The following is an 8,658-nucleotide window of genomic DNA, read 5'->3' on the forward strand; positions in this document are numbered from 1 at the left end:
TACTATGTTGCTTGCTTCTTTCCGGGTTGCTTCTCTCGTTAGCTTCGATTTCGTTCCGGAGTTGTGAGGATTCGTTCGACTATGTTCGTTTGTCTTCTTCATGGACACGTTCTTCTTCCTTGCGGGATCTCAGGCAAGATGACCATACCCTCGAAATCACTTCTATCTTTGCTTGCTAGTTGTTCATTCTACCGCTATGTCACGCTACCTACCATTTATTATATCATGCCTCCCATATTGCCATGTCAAGCCTCTAACCCACCTTTCCTAGCAAACCGTTGTTTGGCTAAGTTACCGCTTTGCTCAGCCCCTCTTATAGCGTTGTTAGTTGCAGGTGAAGCTGAAGTTTGTTCCATGTTGGTACATGGATATGTTGGGATATCACAATATCTCTTATTTAATTAATGCATCTATATACTTGGTAAAGGATGGAAGGCTCGGCCTTATGCCTGGTGTTTTGTTCCACTCTTGCCGCCCTAGTTTCCGTCATACTGGTGTTATGTTCCTTGATTTTGCGTTCCTTACGCGGTTGGGTGTTATAGGAACCCCTTGACAGTTCGCTTTGAATAAAACTCCTCCAGCAAGGCTCAACCTTGGTTTTACATTTGCCTCAGGTAGCCTTTTTTCCTTGGGTTTCCGGAGCCCGAGGGTCATCTTTATTTAACCCCCCTCCCCCGGGCCAGTGCTTCTCTAAGTGTTGGTCCAACCTGAGTGATGTCCGGCGCCCCCTGGGCAACCAGGGTCTATGCCAACCCGACGTCTGGCTCATCCGGTGTGCCCTGAGAACGAGATATGTGCAGTTCCTATCGGGATTTGTCGGCGCATTCGGGCGGCTTTGCTGGTCTTGTTTTACCATTGTCGAAATGTCTTGTAACCGGGATTCCGAGTCTGATCGGGTCTTCCTGGGAGAAGGAATATCCTTCGTTGACCGTGAGAGCTTGTGATGGGCTAAGTCAGGACACCCCTGCATGGTTTGAACTTTCGAAAGCCGTGCCCGCGGTTATGGGCAGATGGGAATTTGTTAATATCCGGTTGTAGAGAACTTGACACTTAACTTAATTAAAATGAATCAACCGCGTGTGTAGCCGTGATGATCTCTTTCCGGCGGAGTTCGGGAAGAGAACACGGTCTCGTGTTATGCTTGAACGTAAGTAGCTTCAGGATCACTTCTTGATCACTTTTAACTTCTCGACCGTGCTTTGCTTCTCTTCTCGCTCTCTTTTGCGTAAGTTAGCCACCATATATATGCTTAGTGCTTTGCTGCAGCTCCACCTCACTACCCTTTCCTACCTTTAAGCTTAAATAGTCTTGATCGCGAGGGTGTGAGATTGCTGAGTCCCCATGACTCACATATACTTCCAAACAGATGCATGTGCCGATGATGCCAGTGCAGGGGACGCTGCCGAACTCAAGTGGGAGTTCGACGAGGATTCGGGCCATTACTATGTGTTCTTTTCCAGATGATCAGTAGTGGAGCCCAGTCGAGTCGATCGGGGATCTAGCTTTTGGGGTTGTCTTCTTTTATTTTGGTTCTGTAGTCGGACCTTGATTGTATTCTGGATGATGTATGTTTAACTTGTATTTGTGTGAAGTGGCGATTGTAAGCCAACTCTTTATCCCCTTCTTATTCAATACATGAGATTGTGTGAAGATTACCCCTATTGCGACAAACCTACCATGCGGCTATGCCTCTAAGTCGTGCCCCGACAAGTGGGAGATATAGCCGCATCGTGGGTGTTAGACGGTGGTTCCTATCTCTTGCTCCTGACAGGAGGAAGGAAGGGGAAGGTCAATCTCAATGGTGGCTGGAGTCTTTGCCATGAGGAGAAAAACCCTAATGTGAGGGGAAATGTTTTCTCTAGTTTTTTTCTTTTTTGGGGAAAAACGGAAAAGCTCACCGTCATCTGGCAGATCGTAGTGGCAGCGTCCGCCACATCCGTTGCATGACATGCGTCCAATTGATGGCTTGCATGCCGTTCTTTGTTGAACGCGCTTTTGAAACAGAGGCTATGTTTCAGAAACATATGTGGTGTTGCAATGGTCTATGAACGACGGGCTTCGACTTGCGCTCCACTGGTCCAACTCTGCGCTGAGTTGTTGAAGATGATGCAGTCTAAAGATGTTGAGCGCTCGAGGTATGCGAACCAGGTCAATGAGATCAGAAGGATTCTGGCTCATGAAAGGAACATTAGTCTAGCTAAAATTAGCAGACATGCAAATATAGTGAGTCACACCCTTGCTTGTATGGGGCGCTCGCAACAGCGCACAGCCTGTTGGCTTTGAAACTCCCCTGTGGAAATAGCTAGCATTATCATTGATGTCTACTACACAACCTTGTTCTTGTACACGTTGTTGGGCCTCCAAGTGCAGAGGTTTGTAGGACAGTAGAAAATTTCCCTCAAGTGGATGACATAAGGTTTATCAATCCGTGGGAGGCGTAGGATGAAGATGGTCTCTCTCAAGCAACCCTGCAACCAAATAACAAAGAGTCTCTTGTGTCCCCAACACACCCAGTACAATGGTAAATTGTATAGGTGCACTAGTTCGGCGAAGAGATGGTGATACAAGTGCAATATGGATAGTAGATAATGGTTTTTGTAATCTGAAAATAAAAACAGCAAGGTAACTAATGATAAAAGTGAGCACAAACAGTATTGCAATGCTAGGAAACAAGGCCTAGGGTTCATACTTTCACTAGTGCAAGTTCTCTCAACAATAATAACATAATTGGATCATAAAACTATCCCTCAACATGCAACAAAGAGTCACTCCAAAGTCACTAATAGCGGAGAACAAACGAAGAGATTTTGGTAGGGTACGAAACCACCTCAAAGTTATCCTTTCTGATCGATCTATTCAAGAGTCCGTAGTAAAATAACATGAAGCTATTCTTTCCGTTCGATCTATTATAGAGTTCGTACTAGAATAACACCTTAATACACAAATCAACCAAAACCCTAATATCACCTAGATACTCCAATGTCACCTCAAGTATCCGTGGGTATGATTATACGATATGCATCAAACAATCTCAGGTTCATCTATTCAACCGACACATAGAACTTCAAAGAGTGCCCCAAAGTTTCTACCGGAGAGTCAAGACAAAAACGTGTGCCAACCCCTATGCATAAGTTCACGAGGTCACGGAACTCGCAAGTTGATCACCAAAACATACATCAAGTGGATCACGTGATATCCCATTGTCACCACAGATAAGCACATGCAAGACATACATCAAGTGTTCTCAAATCCTTAAAGACTCAATCCGATAAGATAACTTCGAAGGGAAAACTCAATCCATCACAAGAGAGTAGAGGGGTGTGACACCCTCGATTCAATCGTACACTAATCATACACGCAAATGTGTACGATCAAGATCAAGGACTCACGGGAAGATATCACAACACAACTCTAGTCACAAATTAAAAAAAATTACAAGCCAGGGGGCCTCGAGGGCTCGAATACATAAGCTCGAATACAGAAGAGTCGGCGGAAGCAACAATATCTGAGTACAGAGATAAGTTAGACAAGTTTGCCTTAAGAAGGCTAGCACAAAAGCATCTACGATCGAAAAGGCAAGGCCTCCTGCCTGGGAGCCTCCTAACTACTCTTGGTCATCGGCGTCCGTCACGTGGTAGTAGGCACCCTCGGGGTAGCAGCAGTCGTCAAAGGTGGCATCTGGCTCCTGGACTCCACCATCTGGTTGCAACAACCAGAAAGAAGAAAGAAGGGGGAAAAGGGGGAGCAAAGCAACCGTGAGTACTCATCCAAAGTACTCGCAAGCAAGGATCTACACTACATATGCAACATTATCAAAGGAAGGCTGTATATGCGGACTGGGCTGCAGAAATGCCAGAATAGAGAGAAGGTCTAGTCCTATCGAAGACTAGCATCTTCTGGAAACCACCATCTTGCAGCAAACAGGAGGGAGTAGAGTAGCATAAAGTAAAGTAGTAGTAGTGTTATCAACCTCGGCCAGAGATCCTTTCTCGATTCCCTGCGAGAAAGAAATCCCAGAGCCGTACTATCCATTTCTCATCACAATCCAATTTTCATCACAAGTATCCAGTTCTAGTTGTATCGATCGGGATACAACTCCAAGTGTCCGTTACCGTAGGACAGGCTATCGATAGATGTTTTCTTCCCTGCAGGGGTGCACCAACGTACCCACCACGCTCGCTTAACTCCGGTCGGACACACTTTCCTGGGTCATGCCCGGCCTCGGCCAAACAATACGCCGCAACCCGACCTAGGCTTAATAGAGAGGTCAAGCACGCCGGACTAAACCTATGCCCCCAGGGGTCATGGGCCATCGCCCGGGAACTCCTGCACGTTGCATGGGCGGCCGGTGAGCAGACCTAGCTACCTCCCTAAAAAGGCAGGAGCTTACAGTCCAACCCGGCGCGCGCCGCTCCGTCGCTGACGTCTATTAAGCTTCGGCTAATGTACACGACACAGAACGCCCATACTATGCCCACGTGATGGTTAGTGCTATTAGGCTAGAGGCCCCTCGGATTAATATCCAAATCGTAGTGGATTAGGAACGCGCGGTAACAAGCAGAGACTCACAAAAGATGTGACCCCGTTGCCCCGTCTCGAGGACTTGCGTCAAGGGCTAGGAATGCCCGGCCACGCCTCGTAATTATCTCGCGGGCACCCTCCAGGTCAACCCGACTCCACATCACTCGCAATTAAGCTCGCGCGGGTACCCCTCAGGGTCGACCCGTCTTTCCAAGTAACAGTGGTAAAGTCCAAGTATCCGTGTGTCCAAACATTAAGGGGAAAACCCGAGGAATCACCCCCGGTGAATTCCACTCGATGTAATCATCAAGGTGAACGTAAGAGGATCCACCCTCGAGGTTCACACTTGAGGGGTTGCACGACAGAGCCGTATCGGAAGTGGTTAAGGAGGAAATCACCCTCGATGACCACGACCGAATAGCTACACTACAGGTTAACATCAGAAGTGCTGTAGAGGTCTCACCCTCGGCACTCAATAGTAACACTGCAGAGTCGAGCAACGAAGGGGCGTGATGTGACGTGAGGTGTCGGGTCCTGGTCTTCGATCCCGTTGATCGGGTCTTCAATGATGAAGCAGGGGCAACAAGGACAAGGTGGGGGTCACTGATGGATCACTAACCAACCTATACTAAGCAGTTTAGGATAAGCCGGTACAGTAACAATAAGCAGGTTACAAAAGCAGGCTATGCATCAGAATAGGAGCAAACAATAACAATAGCAAAATCTAATGCAAGCATGAGAGAATGGAATGGGCGATATCGGGATGATCAAAAGGGGGGGCTTGCCTGGTTGCTCTGGCAAGGAGGGGTCGTCGTCGACGTAGTCGATCACACGGGCGGCATCGGTCTCGGGGTCTACCGGAGAGAAGAGGGGGAAGAAACAGTAAATAAAAAGCAAACATAGCATCACAAAGCATAACGTGGCAATATGTTGTGCCGGGAGTGACCTAACGTATGGCTACACGATATAGGTGAAGGGGGAATTCAACCGGGAATGTTTTCCCGGTTCCGGACCTGTGTCAGACAGATGACCGGAGGGGGAAAGTTCCATGTTCAGATAGTTAGAGGCATGTGACAGATGAACGGACCGCGTATTCGGATTCGTTGAATTTTTCTGAGCAACTTTCACATAGAAAACATTTTCATCCGAGTTACGGTTTATTTTCTATTAATTTTCAAAGTTTAAACAATTTTCTGGATTTATTTATATTAACAGAAATGGAATATGACGTCAGCATGATGTAGAGGTGATGTCAGCAGTCAACAGGACGGTTGACTGGGGTCAAACCTGACCTGTGGGTCCAGTGGGACCCACTGGTCAGTGACTGGACTAATTAAACAGTGTTAATTGGACTAATCTAATACTAATTATCAAGCGGGGCCCACTGTCAGTGTCTAATTGGTGAATAGATTAATTAGTCAATTTAATTAACACATTTTCTATTTATCTAAAACATTTTATTGACTCGGCCCCACATGTCAGTGGGTTGACTCAGTCAACGAGTCAACTGGGCCCACCCGTCAGTGGCTCAGCGGGCCCCATACGTCAGCGCCAGGTCAGCCTCACCGGCGTTGGCGCCGGAAGTGCTCCGGCGAGCCTCCCGCGGCGGCGCACGTCGGGAGAGGGGGTCGGGTCTCGCGCACAGGGGGTTTCCGAGGTCGTAGCTAGGTGCGTTCGACGCGGTTCGACGTCGCATGCAAGATGGAGGCGACGGCCGGGGCCAGGAACGACCGGAACGGCGCCGACGACGAGTAGAAACGGCGCCGGAGTACGGGCGCGAGCGGGTTCAGCATTAGAGCGCGCGAGCGGCCAAACTAACCAACTAGGCGGGGTCTACGGCGCTCCAGGAGCTCGTCGGAGCTACTAGCTCGAGCGGAGGAGCTCGGTGGCGAGCCCTACGACGGCAATGGCGGACGGCGGAGCTCGGCTTGCGGGCGAGCTGGCTACGGCGAAAGGCACGGCGCGAGGAGAGGAAAGGAGGAAGGGAGGAGCTCACCGGGCGGCACACACGGTGGCCCTCGGAGGTTTAGGAGCTGCACTGCAGTGGATCGATGTCGGCGAGCTCCTGTGATCCGAAGTGGAAGACGAGGCCGGGGGAGCGTTCTAGGGCGCCCGGCGTCTTGCAGCTCGTCGGGGAGGCGTAGCCGAGGGAGGCGGAGCGGTTGGACAGGTCGGCGAGGCGAACGGGTCTTGGTGGCCGCGAGGACAACGGAGAACGGCGGCGACCGCGTCGGTCTCCTCTCCAGAACGAAGGAGAGGGAGAGGAGAGAGCTGGATCTGGGGGAGAGGGGGCAAGTGGGTGAGTGGGGAGGGAGCCCGAGGCGTCAGGCTGCCCTTATCCTCCCCGCGACGCCTGTAGCGGCGTGGCCGGCGAGGTGGTTCGGCGGCGACGTGCACGCGCGGTCGCTCGCACAGTGGAGGAGGGGGAAGCCGACAGGGGGGGAGTGGGCCGGCCTAGCCTGGGCCAGTTGGCTCGGGTGGGCCGAAGCCCACTGGGAGGCCAGGGGCTCTGGCCCCTTTCCCCTTTTTTTTTGCTTTCCCTTTTTATTTTCTTTTTCCAGCAACTTTTGCCTCTGCTTTTAGCCACTATTGACTTTGCAAAATTATGCCACTGGCCAAAACAATTTCAAATAATGATTGGGCACTGCCAAAAAAGATTGTGAGGCTTTAAAAATAGTTTGCCATTTTTATAAATTAAAAAGGCATTTAATTTATTTCTTAGGTCACTGTTTTAAGTAGTTTAGACCACTCAAACTCTTTGCAAAAATGTTGGTTCACCACCAATATTACTTGTGGAATATTTGGCACATGATGAACATTTTAGTTTTCATGTTTGACCAATTTTGAATTTCACTCAGAATTTGAATTTGAGTTCAACTGGAATTTGAAAAAGATAAGAACAATGATGAACAAACACTTGTTTAGCAAAAAGATTATATTAACCCCAGGGATTACTGTAGCATCATTACATCGGGGCGTTACAAGGGGGAGAAACATCATAAAATCCAACTATAATAGCAAAGCTCGCGATACATCAAGATCGTACCACCTCAAGAACACGAGAGAGAGAGAGAGAGAGAGATCAAACACATAGCTACTGGTACATACCCTCAGCCTCGAGGGTGAACTACCCCCTCCTTGTCATAGAGAGCGTCGGGATGATGAAGATGGCCACCGGAGAGGGATTCCCCCCTCCGGAAGGGTGCCGGAACGGGTCTAGATTGGTTTTCGGTGGCTATGGAGGCTTATGACGGTGGAACTCCCGATCTATTGTGTCCCCCGATGTTTTTAGGGTATGTTGATATATATAGGTGAAAGAAGTCGGTCAGGGGAGCCACGAGGGGCCCATGAGGGTGGGGGCGCGCCTAGGGGGTAGGGCACGCCTCCCTGCCTCGTGGCTTCCTTGAAGCTTCCCTGACGTCTACTCCAAGTCTCCTGGATTTCTTCCGTTCCAAAAATAACTCTCCGAAGGTTTCATTCCATTTGGACTCCGTTTGATATTCCTTTTCTTCGAAACACTGAAATAGGCAAGAAAACATCAATTTGGGCTGGGCCTCCGGTTAATAGGTTAGTCCCAAAAATAATATAAAAGTGTATAATGAAGCCCATAAATATCCAAAACAGATAATATAATAGTATGAATACTTCATAAATTATAGATACGTTGGAGACATATCAGCATCCCCAAGCTTAATTCCTGCTCGTCCTCGAGTAGGTAAATGATAAAAGAAATAATTTATGAAGTGTGAGTGCTAGCAGGTGCACAAGTTTGATCAATGATAATTTCAATCACCTTTTGTAGCATCATTATATACCGTAACAGTAGCTCAACTCACAAGACTTTTCATGATCAAGTAACAAACTATTCACATGTTAAAGTATAGATCATAAACTTTCTTGAAGACTAACAAACCGTATTATTAGTCATGGAACAATTACAATTCATCTTATTTTCAGGAAGGGTCTATGTCAGAGCTTTGATTCAGCAAACTTCACATACTCAACTATCATTTAATATTTCTCAATTGCTAACACTCACGTGATATTTATGGGTTCAAAGTTTTAATTAGACACAGAGAAAGATAGGGGCTTATAGATTCGCCTCCCAACCTTTTACCTCAAGGGTAATGTCAACAA

The sequence above is a fragment of the Triticum dicoccoides genome, chromosome 1A, assembly GCF_002162155.2.
Source record: "Triticum dicoccoides isolate Atlit2015 ecotype Zavitan chromosome 1A, WEW_v2.0, whole genome shotgun sequence".
NCBI classification, from domain to species: Eukaryota; Viridiplantae; Streptophyta; class Magnoliopsida; order Poales; family Poaceae; genus Triticum; species Triticum dicoccoides.